The 14713-nt window shown below is 49.0% G+C and overlaps 1 pseudogene; it reads right to left on the bottom strand.

Moving 5' to 3' along the window:
* Positions 1 to 2421: 2421 nt before the first annotated feature.
* Positions 2422 to 14713, bottom strand: part of LOC119292726 — a 41677-nt pseudogene continuing 29385 nt past the window's right edge.

Here is a 14713-nt window from a genome sequence, read left to right as displayed (position 1 = left end):
TATTTGAAGCAATCACTACGATCTGCTCCTACCATAGCTAGAAGGCCTAGGTATTTATCAGAAAGTGCTTCAGTATCAATATGAAGTTGTTGGCATACCTTAGATCTTGAGTTTGCATTGGTATTAGCACCGCAAAACACATGACTTTGCCAAACTAACCAGCTGACCCGAGTTTTGACAACAGATATCCAGAACTTGATGTAAGGAAGTTGCATCTAAAACATCAACGCTCATGAGAATCAAAGAAATGTCAGCACATAAAAGGTGTGAGACCGACGGTGCATTCTTGCATACTTTAATTTCCTCAATGCCACCAACTTCTTCATATTGTAGTAAACTAGACAAACCTTCTCCACAAATGAGGAGTAGGTAAGGAGAAAGAGGATCTCCTTGCTTAATCCCTCTAGTAGGTATAATAGTGTCAGTTTCTTGTGAATTATACCTTACTTTATACCTCACCGAGCCAACACAAGCCATCATCATCTCTACAAAGCTTCCATGAAATCACAACGTAAGCATCATATTCTGTAGAAGCACCCATTCCACTCGGCCATTGGACTTATGCATATCCAACTTAAACTGCACATAAGCTTGTTTCCCCCACTCTTTTTTTATGAGCACATTCATAAGCAATGAGAATATTATCCATGATGATCCTCACATGAACAAAGGCACTGTGAGTTGGGGATATAATATCAAGTAATATACTTTTCAACCGAGTAGCCAACATCTTTGAAACAATTTTATAAAGAACATCGCAAAGACTAATGTGTCTGAATTGAGTTACCATCCCCGAGAAATCAATTTTGGGAATCATCAGAATCGTTGTGTCATTCCATTTAGTTGGAATTTGATTTGAATTAGTTGCTATTAACACATCTTGAGTAATCTCCTCCCCTAAGATACACAATACTTTTTAAAGACACCGCATGGAGGCCGCCCGGGCCCGGTGCCTTTAGATCTCAAATTCTAAATACAGCCTTACGGGCACCATCATCAGTAAAAGGAGCTAATAACATATCATTCATATGAGATGTAACTTTTGTTTCAACCCTAAAAAGGGGATCCGGGTTGGTGTGCTGCACCTCTGACGTAAAAATATTGGAGAAGTAATTCTGAATGTGAGAATTTAGGGTTGTCGTACCTTCCATCCAATTACCATCACTGTCTTTCAAAATTTTAATTAAATTTCTCCTTCTCCTTGCTGAAGCATAGGCTTGGAAGAAGCCGTGTTCTTATCCCCATTTTTAAGCCATGATATCTGTGACATCTACATCATATGAATCTCTTCAAGTTCAAGCAGGTATTCAATTAACTCAGATAATCTCTTCCTTGTTTCCTCACTTGCATCGTTAATAGAACCTGTCATACCTTTTTCCAGATCCATTTGCGCCTTGCACAACTGTTGTTTTGGTTTCTTTAATACCCTCTGATCCCAATCATGGAACTGCGCATGCATGCGATTGAGCTTCTCATAAATTGTGTTTGCAGTAGATCCAACCCAACTTTTTGCCAAGCTTCCATGACCGTATCGTTAAGCTTATCGTCTCGTAACCATCGTACCTCAAATCTCATTGGCTTTGTATTACCGTAACGTGGCAGAATAAAGAGTTCCGTGTTCATCAACAATGTCTATGATTGGAGTGATTATATTGCAAATTTTCTAGAGCAACCGAAGGAAAAAGATTTGACCATGCTTCATTTACCAAGCCGTGATCTAATCTCTCTCAAATCCATCCTCGCTGCCAAGTAAACTTATCTCCCAGATAGTCGAGATCCCGCAACTCGTAATCATTTGTTGCACTTTGGAAAGCCTGCATGTACTGTTGTGGGCGCGGGTTATACCACCCTCTTCTCATGCAAAAATTGGTCTTCGTTCAAATATCCAATAAGAATCCAGGGAAGATCATTGGCATGATGGAATTGGCGCATACGATCCTGGGTCGTGAACTTATTCTCCCATCTGAACTCACTATACATGCCCGTAGGTCTATTTTTTTTGAAAGAAAACATCCACTTTATTAATTGGAAATAATGGTTACATCATCTATAAGAAGAGGTACAATATTCTCCATAGGCTCCTCAAACCAATCTCTAGTTATAGAAACTTTCGCTAGCCTAGCAAGTTCATGAGCAACCTTATTAGCTACCCTATTACAATGTTCAAATCTAGTCAACGGAAAATCACAAGCCAGGAAGTAACAATCCTCAAAGACTGCCGCCACAACTCCCGCCGATTGTCCTCCATCCTTCATTGTGTCAATGACTTCCATATTATCAGAGTTAATAATAAGACGATTGCATCCCACCTTTTGTGCAAGAATTAAACCAAACCTAAGAGCCACCGCTTCTGCTATTAGTACATCAGCACACCAATCAATCTTCCAATTTCTGCCAACAATGATTTTTTCTTTGTCATCTCTAAGTACAGCACATGTCGTGCCCCTGAGCAAATCATGGTCAAAAGAAGAATCAACATTTAGTTTAACAAAACCCATAGGAGGTCAGCTCCATCCTTGTTTTCTACTAGTCGCACTAGGGGAGTGGGCATTCACATAGTTTGCCGTTATAGCACAAACCCCCATCAAAATCTGGTTCACTTCTTGAGACTTCCCTTCATGAACCAACACGCGTCTCTCCCACCATAAATACCAAGCGGTTATCACGATTAATTCACTTGCATTCTGGCAACCTAATATAGATAGTTCTTGGTGTGGCATAAGAAGTAAGAATTCAAGAACCGCCTCACCCACACGATCAATAACACAAGCTTTCTTAATTACCTCGTACATCCCCAGCTTACCCCAAACCTCTTTTGCCTTCTGACACGGAAACAAGATGTGTTTTGTATCTTCTTGCCCATTCGAGCATGATGGAAAAAGGGGCGAAACTTTCATATGTCTATTAGCAAGTGTAACACGACACAGTAGAGTTCCATGCAACGTTCGCCAAATAAATATTTTTACCTTTGCCGGACACGATAATTTCCAAATCTTACCCCAAATAGGATTGACATTGATACGACCCATACCATTAGCATATTGCAATTTCCTCCCATGTTGTTGGTTCCATTCCTCCAAATAAGCTAATCGAACAGTGAATACACCATTTCTTGTATAGCTCCAGGAAGTGAAATCCGACATATTATGCATAGGGAGGGGAATCGCGATGACCCTTTGCACATCAATTGGCCACAAAGTTTGTCTCACCAAATCTTCATCCCAAAAATTCATGATTGGATCAATAAGATCAGCCGCCTTTGACAGAAGTTGCCCACCTCTAGGAGTAAGAATTTTCCTATACGCACAATTCGGAATCCATGCATCACTCCAAACATTGATGTTTTGTTCATTTCCAACTCGCCAGATATAACCATTTCACAAAGAGTTCACTCCTACCATAATGCTTTGCCAAGTAAAAGAGGATCGCTTCTTTAAACTTGCGTTCATCAAATCTTCCTCAGGGAAATATTTAGCCCTCAAGATGGTTGCACATAAAGATTCAGGATTATCAAGAAGATGCCACACGTGTTTAGCTAATAGCGCCAGGTTGAAATAGTGTATATCTCGGAAGCCCATACCTCCTTGATCTTTTGGAACGCACATTTTCCACCATGCCATCCAATGCATCCTCTTCTGATTGTCCTCGTCACCCCACCAAAATTGCGACATCGCGTCAATAATTCCTTTGAATTTTTTTAGGAATTTTAAAGATGGACATGGTATAGGTGGGGATGGCTTGTACAACAGATTTGAGCAAAATTTCCTTCCCTCCAAAGGATAGCAATTTTTCCTTCCATCCACTAATTTTCATAATAATTTGATCAATCAGGAACTGGAAACAATTAATTTTGTCCATGCCCACATTTGCCGGCAAACCCAGGTATTTGTCATTGAGGGCTTCAGTCATAATATTTAGAATTATACATATTTGTGCCTTGTCTTCCACTTTAGTATTGGGACTAAAGAATATACTAGATTTTTCAACACTAACCATTTGCCCTAAGGTGACACAATACGAATCCAAAAGTGATCTCAATGCCTCCACACTCGTGGGATTGGCTCGCATAAGGATCAAAGAGTCATCAGCAAAGAGGAGATTAGAAATTGATGGGGCATCTCTGCAAACCTTTATACCGGAAATGTTTCCATTCTCCTTCGCATTAGCTGAAAGGGCAGTCAAACCCTCTGTACATAACAAGAATAAGTAGGGAGAAAGGGGATCTCCCTTCCTCAATCCTCTAGTTGGTTTAAAATTCTCCGTCTCATCATCATTAATACGGACCCGGTACTCCACAGAGGATACTGAAGGAAATATACCCTAGAGGCAATAATAAAGTTGTTATTTTATATTTCCTTATTCATGATAAATGTTTATTATTCATGCTAGAATTGTAAACCGGAAAATTGATACATGTGTGAATACACAGACAAAACTGCGTGTCCCTAGTATGCCTCTACTAGACTAGCTCATTGATCAAAGATGGTTAAGTTTCCTAGCCATGAACATGAGTTGTCATTTGATAAACGGGATCACATCATTAGTGAAATGATGTGATCGACAAGACCCATCCGTTAGCTTAGCATAATGACCATTCAGTTTTATTGCTACTGCTTTCTTCATGTCAAATATGTATTCCTCCGACTATGAGATTATGCAACTCCCGGACAGTGGAGGAATGCCTTTTGTGCTATCAAACGTCAAAACGTAACTGGGTGATTATAAAGATGCTCTATAGGTATCTCCGAAGGTGTTTGTTGTGTTGGCATAGATCGAGTGTCGGTGTCAAAATCGGCGGATCTCGGGTAGGGGGTCCCGAACTGTGCGTCTAGGCGGATGGTAACAGGAGACAAGGGACACGATGTTTTTACCCAGGTTTGGGCCCTCTCGGCGGAGGTAAAACCCTACTCCTGCTTGATCAATATTGATGATATGGGTAGTACAAGAGTAGATCTACCACGAGATCAGAGAGGCTAAACCCTAGAAGCTAGCCTATGGTATGATTGTTGTTCGTCCTACGGACTAAAACTCTCCGGTTTATATAGGCACCAAAGAGGGTTAGGGTTACACAGAGTCGGTTACAATGGTAGGAGATCTACATATCTGTATCGCCAAGCTTGCCTTCCACGCCAAGGAAAGTCCCATCCGGACACGGGACAAAGTCTTCAATCTTGTATCTTCATAGTCCAGGAGTCTGGCCAAAGGTGATAGTTCAGCTATCCGGACACCCCCTAATCCAGGACTCCCTCAGTAGCCCCTGAACCAGGCTTCAATGACGACGAGTCCGGCGCGCATATTGTCTTCGACATTGCAAGGCGGGTTCCTCCTCCGAATACTTCATAGAAGATTTTGAACACAAGGATAGTGTCCGGCTCTGTAAAATAAGTTCCATATACCATCGTAGAGAGAATAATATTCACACAAATTCAATCTGCTGACATATTCCATGGCGTGACATCACACCGCGGCCAAGCCTTTATTCGAATCGTTTTATTGTCCCACCTCAGCGTGTTTAGCGAGGCGGTTTCCTTGGCACGTCTTGTCAAAGCAGAGACTGTGTCCCCTTATTCCGGGATTCTCATCAATACAGGCGTGGGTAACCCAACCGCGCCATTGATTATGGCGCTTGGGAGATAAGCGAGTTTTACCAGGCTGGTGGGGTTGCATAGCTTCGTCCGCCCATATAAGGGGATAAGGATCCACTCTTTCCATTTACGCCTTCTTCCTCCTTTGCTTATCCATCTCCGCGCACTCGAGCTCCAACGCCCAAGCCCGCACTTCCCACCTCAACCTTCTCCAGTCATGTCCGGAGCGGGAGGTAGATGGATGGCCTCCTCCGTCACAGAGGGGCACATCAAAAAGTTGAGGAAGGCCGGATACTTGTCCAGCGACATCGCGCACCGGCTCCCAGATGAGGGGCAGCTCATCCCCACCCCAAGGCCCCATGAGAGGGTGGTGTTCCTCACCCACTTCCTCCATGGACTAGGTTTTCCAATTCACCCATTTGTCCGGGGGCTCATGTTCTACTACGGCCTGGACTTTCACGATCTGGCCCCGAATTTTATCCTCAACATCTTGGCGTTCATCGTCGTGTGCGAGGCCTTCCTCTGCATCCGGCCCACTTCGGCTTGTGGGTGAAGACCTTCAATGTCAAGCCGAAGGTAGTGGGCGGCCGCCAGGCGGAGTGCGGAGGTGCCATGGTGAGCAGGATGACCAATGTTATATGGCTCGAGGGCTCCTTCGTGGAGACCATAAAGGGGTGGCAATCTGGGTGGTTCTACATCACCGAGCCGCGTGACCCTAAATGGGTGGCGGCCCCCAAATTCCGATCTGGCTTCCCTACATGGCTCACCTCTTGGAAAGAGACGGGCCTGACATGGGGTAATTCGGAAGAGCTGACCGGACTCCAAACCTGCGTCCAAACCCTGGTGAACAAGAAGCTCAAGCTTGTCGACGTAGACCAGGTTATGCTCATCCGCCGGATCCTCCCGTGCCAACAACGGGCCTTCAACCTGTGGGAGTTTGATCCGGCACAACACCAGACCTTGAGCAGGCTCTTCGACACTATGTATGAAGATGCCTGGAAGGTGCTTTTCAAGGGCGCCGAGGCTCCCGCATCCGCTACCAAAGATCGCGGATTCAGCTCGCAGCGTCAAGCCAGTGAGGTAAGCTATTTACCCTTTACAGGACACTCATTTTTCATAGTTTGACTCTATGCGGGATCTAAACTCCCTTACCTTTGACAGGCCTGGCAGAAGACGTCCGGGCAGGTTGACTGTCTGGCTCCCTTGCCAGAAGACCCGGTGGACGCCCGATTGACGGGGCTGCTGGTTTCGGCACCTCACGTGGTGCCGGAGAAGAAGGCCAATAAGAAAGCCACGGGAACTCGAAAGAGTTCCCGACGCCAGGTGTTATCGGACTCATCGTTCGATGACTCTGAGGCGGACTCCTCCCGTGAAGATGAGGAGGAGGAAAAAGAGGCCTCCTCCCCAGCGGGGGGAGAGAAGAAAAGGAAGGCCGCCCCAACTGGGGAGGCCGAAGGGTCCAAGAAGGGAAGGACCCTTCCTCCGGACTTCTCCACCAACACCGACGACGGCGAAGAGGAGTGGCCACCGAGGGATAAGCCCCCAATGACATCGTAAGTATCCGAATACCAGAATAACTCATGGCCTTTCGTTTATCATATAGAGTCTCCTGACGCCGAGTACAACCCTGCAGCCCGCCCAAGGACGGGCTCGACACTTCAACGAGTGGCTCCCTGGCTCCGTCGGACGTGAATAGTACTTCACTTCCGGCCGCCTCCTCTCCTCGTGCTGCGGACGGCACCGAGGTGGGGTCCCAAAAGGGGCCCAGCCAGGAGGAGGAGGTCCCGGAGGCGCCGCAAGGCAACCTCCCGGACTCTGGGCATAAGGGGGATCAAACCCCAAAGGGCTCTAAGTCGGGCCCTAGGCCGGACTCCACACCGGAACCTTCAGTGGTTCCGGAGTCCGGCAGGCGACCCCTTCGTAAGAAGGGCAAGACTGTGACACCGGTGACCTCCGTCCAACCAGAGGCACCGAATAATTTGTTGGAGGCGCTTAACGGCGCCTCCATCGACGAGGGGCACCGCACTGTTATGAGTGTGGTGATCCAGAAAGTTCAGTCCGCCAAGAGCGGGCTGACCGAAGCCTGTGCCAGCCTTCTAACAGGCTTTGAGGTATGTATTTAAGACATGTAAAAATATTACCGCATAGATAGTAGCCCCTGATGCTCAGTTTGGTGTTCGGAAAGAAAAGCCGAACTGAGGATCTAAAAAGATGTACGCAGAAGTCTAACATAGGTATGTCAATATGGGGAATGCAGGCTGCGCTGCTGACCTCTACCGCACTGACTACGGAGATCGATGCATTGAAGCAGAGCCTCGAGCGGTCCGAGAACGAACTCGGCCTTGCCAAAAAGCGGCTCGAGGACAAGGAAGTTGTACCTTATGGAAGTATATAAAAGATGTGGTTGCAAAAAATAGAAGGAATAATGTGAGAATTGCAGGGGCCACGAACGAGGTGGTGACCCTGAAGGAAGCGGTGTCCAAGGCCAAAGGCAATGCGGCCGCGGAGCGCACCGAGCGAGAGAAGCAGGAGGCGCGGGTGGCGGAGGTGCGGCAAGAGCTCCAGGCTCTCGTGGAAAAACACGAGAGTTTGGAGCGTGACTCAAAGACTCAAGAGTCCGAGCTCGCCTCGGCTCTTGAGAGCGCCAAAGCCGCTAAGGCCGAAGCCCAAAAAGCCCTCCAGGAAATTGAGGCGATGAAGAAGATAGCGGTGGGTAAGGCATTCTTCATGCAAAGCAAACACGTGAAAGTGAATTACTTGTTACTTACCCGAATCCGGAGCTCTCCAGGAGCATTCGCAGATCTGCCCCGCAGTGTGTCCGATGCTGCCGCATTCTACCGGGCCAAGGAGGGGAGCTCGACGGAGAAGGTGTTCTGGTCTCAGTATGCTGAGGCCGGACACCCGGTGCCCTTGAGCGACCAGCTGAAGCAGCTGGTCAAGCTCCATAAGGTGGCCGAACAGGCAATGAAGGGCCTCATAGTTCAGCTGTGGCCTAAGGAAGCCATTCCTGGGAGCTACTTCGGGCTGGTGAGATGGCTGGTGGATGCCTGTCCATGGATTGAAGTCGTCAAGCGCTCCGTCTGTATCGAAGGTGCCCGTAGGGCCCTTGCCCGTGCTAAAGTGCACTGGGGCAAGATGGATGCTGCGAAGCTTGTGATGGACGCTCCACCGTCGGGCAAGGAGTATCGCACGCCCGAGATGTATTATGCGGACGTCCTGAAGGGTGCCCGCCTTATAGCGGGTGAATGCTCCAAAGATGTAATTTTTGAGTAAACTCGCATTTGTTATCATGTACGCTTGAAAACTAGTTCATATGCGCTAAGCAACGCTTGTGAATTTAAAATATTACCTTCTGTGCGGACGTTTATTAATTTTGAGAGATGGCGAGTCGTCGGCTTCTGCCCCCGTGCCGCGAGTGCTGGGGTGTTCGGGATAAACTTGAGCGTTGTTTTTCCCATTCTTGGGGTCCTTCGAGGGAGGCGCTCAAAGCAACAAACAAGGCAACCGGACTATAATGCTTGAACACTCTCACTTAGCCATAGAATTCTATAATTTTAAATTTCGGTGAAGCCTCTAGTATTCGGAAGACTGAATTTGGGGCGCTATCCACGCCTGGGCCGGACAAAGCCGGCTCCTCGCTCTAAGCGGCATAAGTCTTTAGGGACTCGAAAACCTCTCAAACAGCGACCGACTCTCGTCCTATCATGACGGTCAGTTTTAGCTTTCTCCGCTGAGGTGCTCAACCCAGCTCAACCGGGGCACAATCGCAGTGGTTCTCCCAGTGCTACCTTAGCCAATATAACGGAACGTAAGGTACCAAAACATGGGAGCCGGGCAAACCCAACCATTGACCCAAGACATGATTCGGAGCCGATGCATATAATGCTATAAGTTCGGGGTGCCGCACTTGTGAAAGTGTTCGGACTTGTCACACCATATTTTGGGGTACTTAAGCCCCTGGTGTATTTGGCCATACCAAAGCGTACGGATGCAACATGTCATAAGTGAACATATACAGGTTAAAAAAAGGAATGCAATAATAGACAAAAGCTGCGGTAAAAGCAGAACGATACAAATAGTGCGATAAGCAAGGGACGGGACTATTTGACATGTCCTCCTCCAGAAGCAAGCTGCGGGATGATATGTAAAACAGGTATACTGCTCGTTATACAGACCACCTGGACACTCGACGTAGCTTTCTGCTTCCCCGGCTGTTGCATCGTGTGTTCGGCGATTCTACTGCCGGACAGAGCTTCTTGATAAATGAGTCCTGAAAATAAGAAAAAAGAATTACACAATCGGGAGCCCCTGGTGTGGTTGAGCCGCATTCTGGGCCTGCCGTGGTCGTGCCCCTCCCCCTATGCCCATGGTATTTCCAGAGCGTAATTATGTACGCGTAGTACTGGTTTCGCAATTTCACGAGGGCTGGGGTTGGGGCCGCATTTCTACGCGTGCTCGGGACGTGCCGGGCGGTCTTGTTGTAGGTTACTCCAGGCGCGCCTGACGGTGTCCGGACGTTTAATAGCCGGACTCGAGAATTGTCTTGAGAGGCTGCTTTGTATTTCCGCCGCGAGAGCCGCCGTATGCTCCCCCGTTCGGAGAGAGCGTTCGGTGTTTCCGTTGACCGTAATGACTCATCGAAGGCCTAGCATCTTGAGCTTGAGATATGCATAGTGCGGCACCGCATTGAACTTTGCAAATGCGGTTCGTTCAAGCAGTGCGTGATAGCCGCTGCGGAACGGGACTATGTCGAAGATTAACTCTTCGCTTTGGAAGTTATCCGGAGATCTGAAGACTACTTCAAGTGTAACTGAGCCGGTACAGTTGGCCTCTACACCTGGTATGACGCCTTTAAAGGTCGTCTTTGTGGGTTTAATCCTTGAGGGGTCTATGCCCATTTTGCGCACTATATCCTGATAAAGCAGGTTCAGGCTGCTGCCGCCGTCCATCAGGACTCTAGTGAGGTGAAATCCGTCAATGATTGGGTCTAGAACCAATGCGGCGAATCCGCCGTGACGGATGCTAGTGGGGTGGTCCCTTCGATCAAAAGTGATCGGGCAAGAGGACCACGGGTTAAACTTTGGGGCGACTAGCTCCATCGCATATACGTCCCTTAGTGCACGCTTCCGCTCCCTTTTGGGTATGTGGGTTGCGTATATCATGTTCACCGTCCGCACTTGTAGGGGGAAGCCCTTCTGTCCTCTATTGTTCGGCGGCCGGGGTTCCTCCTCGTCGTCGCTATGCAGCCCCTTGTCATTGTTTTCGGCATGTAACTTGCCTGCCTGCTTGAACACCCAACAATCCCTGTTGGTGTGGTTGGCTAGTTTTTTGGGGGTGCCGTGTATCTGGCATGAGCGATCGAGTATTCGGTCCAAATTGGACGGGCCCAGAGTATTTCTTTTGAATGACTTTTTTCGCTGACCGGGTTTAGAGCCTTTGAATCCGGCATTGACTGTCGTATCTTCAGCATTATCGCCGTTAATGCGGCGCTTGTGCTTGTTGCGACGCAACCTGCCATTCTTGTCCTTGGTAACCGAATTACCAGGGCTCTTGGTCATGTTGTTACTACGAGCTAGCCAGCTGTCTTCTCCCGCGCAAAAGCGGGTCATTTGTGTTGTGAGGGATGCCATGGATTTCGGCTTTTCCTGTCCTAGGTGCCGGGCGAGCCACTCGTCACGGATGTTATGTTTGAAGGCTGCAAGGGCCTCTACATCCGGACAGTCGACGATTTGATTTTTCTTGGTTAGGAACTGTGTCCAGAATTGTTTGGCCGATTCCTCTGGCTGCTGAATTATGTGGCTTAGGTCATCGGCGTCTGGTGGTCGCACATAGGTGCCCTGGAAATTGTCGAGGAATGCGGCTTCCAGGTCTTCCCAACAACCAATTGACTCCGCTGGCAAGCTGTTAAGCCAATGCCGAGCGGGTCCTTTAAGCTTGAGTGGGAGGTATTTGATGGCGTGTAGATCATCACCGCGGGCCATGTGGATATGAAGGAGATAGTCCTCGATCCAGACCGCAGGATCTGGTGTGCCATCGTATGATTCAATGTTTACGGGTTTGAAACCCTCAGGGATCTGATGATCCATCACTTCGTCTGTGAAGCATAGTGGGTGTGCGGCGCCTCTGTAGTGGGCTATATCACGACGTAGCTCAAATGGGTTTTGTCTGCTGTGTTCGGCCCGGCCAGATTTACTATATCCGGCGTGACGGTTGTCGTCACGTGTAGTGAGGCGCCCATGCGATCCGTAGATCGATCTTGTCTGCCTTGCCTTGTCCTCCAATATATCTCGCAGGTCTGGCGCACTTTCCCGTGCTTTGGTATTTTTTGAGCGGCGCCGGGGTGCGGCTTGAGTGGAGGGCCGGGAGGCCTCTCTGTCGCGGCCACGAGGTGGCCGGTCGGCCACATCCTGCGCTGGTGATGTAGGTTTGAGTGCTTCCTCCTCTAATCGGGGTAGCAGCCTGCGTTTTGGGTAGCTCTTGGAGGGGCGTTCGAGTTCGTACTCTTCGGCCGCAAGGACTTCAGTTCATCTGTCAGCTAGCAAATCTTGATCAGCTCTAAGCTGCTGCTACTTTTTCTTGAGGCTGCTTTCCATGGCCATAAGCCTGCATTTGAAATGCTCCTGTTCGACGGGATCCTCAGGCACGACAAATTCGTCATCGTCGAGGCTTGTCTCGTCTTCGAAGGGAGGCATGTAATTATTGTTCTCTACCTCTCTGTCTGCCACTCTCTCATGAGGGCTGGCTTCTCCATCCTCCTGTGCTGAATCCTGCTGGAGGGGGTTGTCTTCGGCACTTTCCGGGGTGTTATTGTCTCCCGTGCCGGAATCACCGTTTTTGCTATGGCGGGATTTAGAGCGGTGCCGCTGACGCCAGCGCTTAGGCTGTTTCTTGGAGGGGTCATCCTCCATTTTTCCATCGCCGTTCTCGTCTTTTGGGATGTCCACCATGTAAATGTCATAGGACGAGGTGGCTTTCCAGTGCCCTGTAGGTACTGGTTCTTGATCGTCTCCTGCATCGTCGTCCATACCGTCCATGTCTTTGGAGTCGAAGTCGAGCATGTTGGTTAAATCATCGATAGTGGCTATGAAGTGGGTGGTGGGTGGGTTTTGAATTTCTTCGTCGTCCGCATCCCAACCTTCCTGACCGTGGTCCGTCCAGGGCTCTCCTGATAAAGAGAGAGACTTTGTGAATTCAGGATGTCGCCAAAGGGCGAATGCTGAAAGATGTTCGCGGCGGTGAACTCCATGACCGGCGCCCAATCGGGTTCGATTGGTAGGGGCGCGGAAGGTCCGGAGTCCGCAGAGGAGTCCGGTACCTTGGAGTTACGAGCCTTGCAAAGGACAGGGATAGTATTCGGCTCCATCGTTGTAGGGACAGCAGCCCCCGAGGCGGTGTCCAGCCACCCATCCTCGATCGGCGCAGTCGGCTCCGAGCTAAGGGTCGGAGTGGACACTTGTGCGGCCTCCAGGGCACTGTCCGGCGGCAGAGCTAGATCGTGCCCATCGTGACAGTGCGGCGCGCTTGGCTGTGGCTCGAACCCGTCGAAGATCAAGTCTCCGCGGACGTCAGTCGTATAGTTCAAACTTCCAAATCTGACCTGATGACCAGGGGCATAGCTTTCAATCTGCTCCAGACGGCCAAGCGAATTGGCCCGCAGTGCAAAGCCGCCGAATACGAAGATCTGTCCGGGGAAAAAAGTCTCACCCTGGACCGCATCGTTGTTGATGATCGGAGGAGCCATCGGGCCTAAAGATGACGACACAGAGGAACTCTCAATGAAAGCACCAATGTCGGTGTCAAAACCGGTGGATCTCGGGTAGGGGGTCCCGAACTATGCGTCTAGGCGGATGGTAACAGGAGACAAGGGACACGATGTTTTTACCCAAGTTCGGTCCCTCTCGATGGAGGTAAAACCCTACTCCTGCTTGATTAATATTGATGATATGGGTAGTACAAGAGTAGATCTACCACGAGATCAGAGAGGCTAAACCCTAGAAGCTAGCCTATGGTATGATTGTTGTTCATCCTACGGACTAAAACTCTCCGGTTTATATAGGCACCAAAGAGGGTTAGGGTTACACAGAGTCAGTTACAATGGTAGGAGATCTACATATCCGTATCGCCAAGCTTGCCTTCCACGCCAAGGAAAGTCCCATCCGGACACGGGACGAAGTCTTCAATCTTGTATCTTCATAGTCCAGGAGTCCGGCCAAAGGTGATAGTTCGGCTATCCGGACACCCCCTAATCCAGGACTCACTCATCGAGATTAGGATTTGTCACTCCGAGTATCGGAGAGGTATCTTTGGGCCCTATCGGTAATACACATCAGATGAAGCCTTGCAAGCAATGTGACTAATGAGTTAGTTACGGGATGATGCACTACGGAACGAGTAAAGATACTTGCCGGTAACGAGATTGAACTAGGTATGAGGATACCGGCGATCGAATCTCGGGCAAGTAACATACCGATGACAAAGGGAATAACGTATGTTGACATTGCGATTCGACTGATAAAGATCTTCGCAGAATATGTGGGAACCAATATGAGCATCCAGGTTCCTCTATTGGTTATTGACTAGTGAGGTGTCTCGGTCATGTCTACATAGTTCTCGAACCTGTAGGGTCCGCATGCTTAACATTCGATGACGATATGTATTATATGAGTTATGTGTTTTGGTGACCGAAGGTAGTTCAGAGTCCCGGATGAGATCACGAACATGACGAGGAGTCTCGAAATGGTTAAGAGGTAAAAACTAATATATTGGAAGGTTATGTACGGACACCAGAATGGTTCCGAAGAGGTTCGTGGATTTTTTGGACTGCCGGGAGGTTACCGGAACCCCCCGGGAAAGTTAATGGGCCTCATGGGCCACAGGGGATAGGAGGAGGCAGGCCACGGTAGGTGGCGTACCCCCCCAAGGGAGTCCGAATTGGACAAGGGGGAGGGGGCGCGGCCCCCTTTCCTTCTTCCTCTCCCCCTCTTTCCCCTTTCCCCCTCTCCATTGGAAGGAAGGGGGGAGCCGACTAGGACTAGGAGTCCTAGTGGGACTCCCCCCACTTGGCGCGCCCCTAGGGCCGCCCCCTCCTTTATATACGGGGGCAGGGGGCACCCCAAGACACAACAATT

The sequence above is a fragment of the Triticum dicoccoides genome, chromosome 4B (assembly GCF_002162155.2).
Source record: "Triticum dicoccoides isolate Atlit2015 ecotype Zavitan chromosome 4B, WEW_v2.0, whole genome shotgun sequence".
In the NCBI taxonomy this organism is placed as follows: Eukaryota; Viridiplantae; Streptophyta; class Magnoliopsida; order Poales; family Poaceae; genus Triticum; species Triticum dicoccoides.
This window is presented reverse-complemented; position numbering and strand designations above follow the sequence as displayed.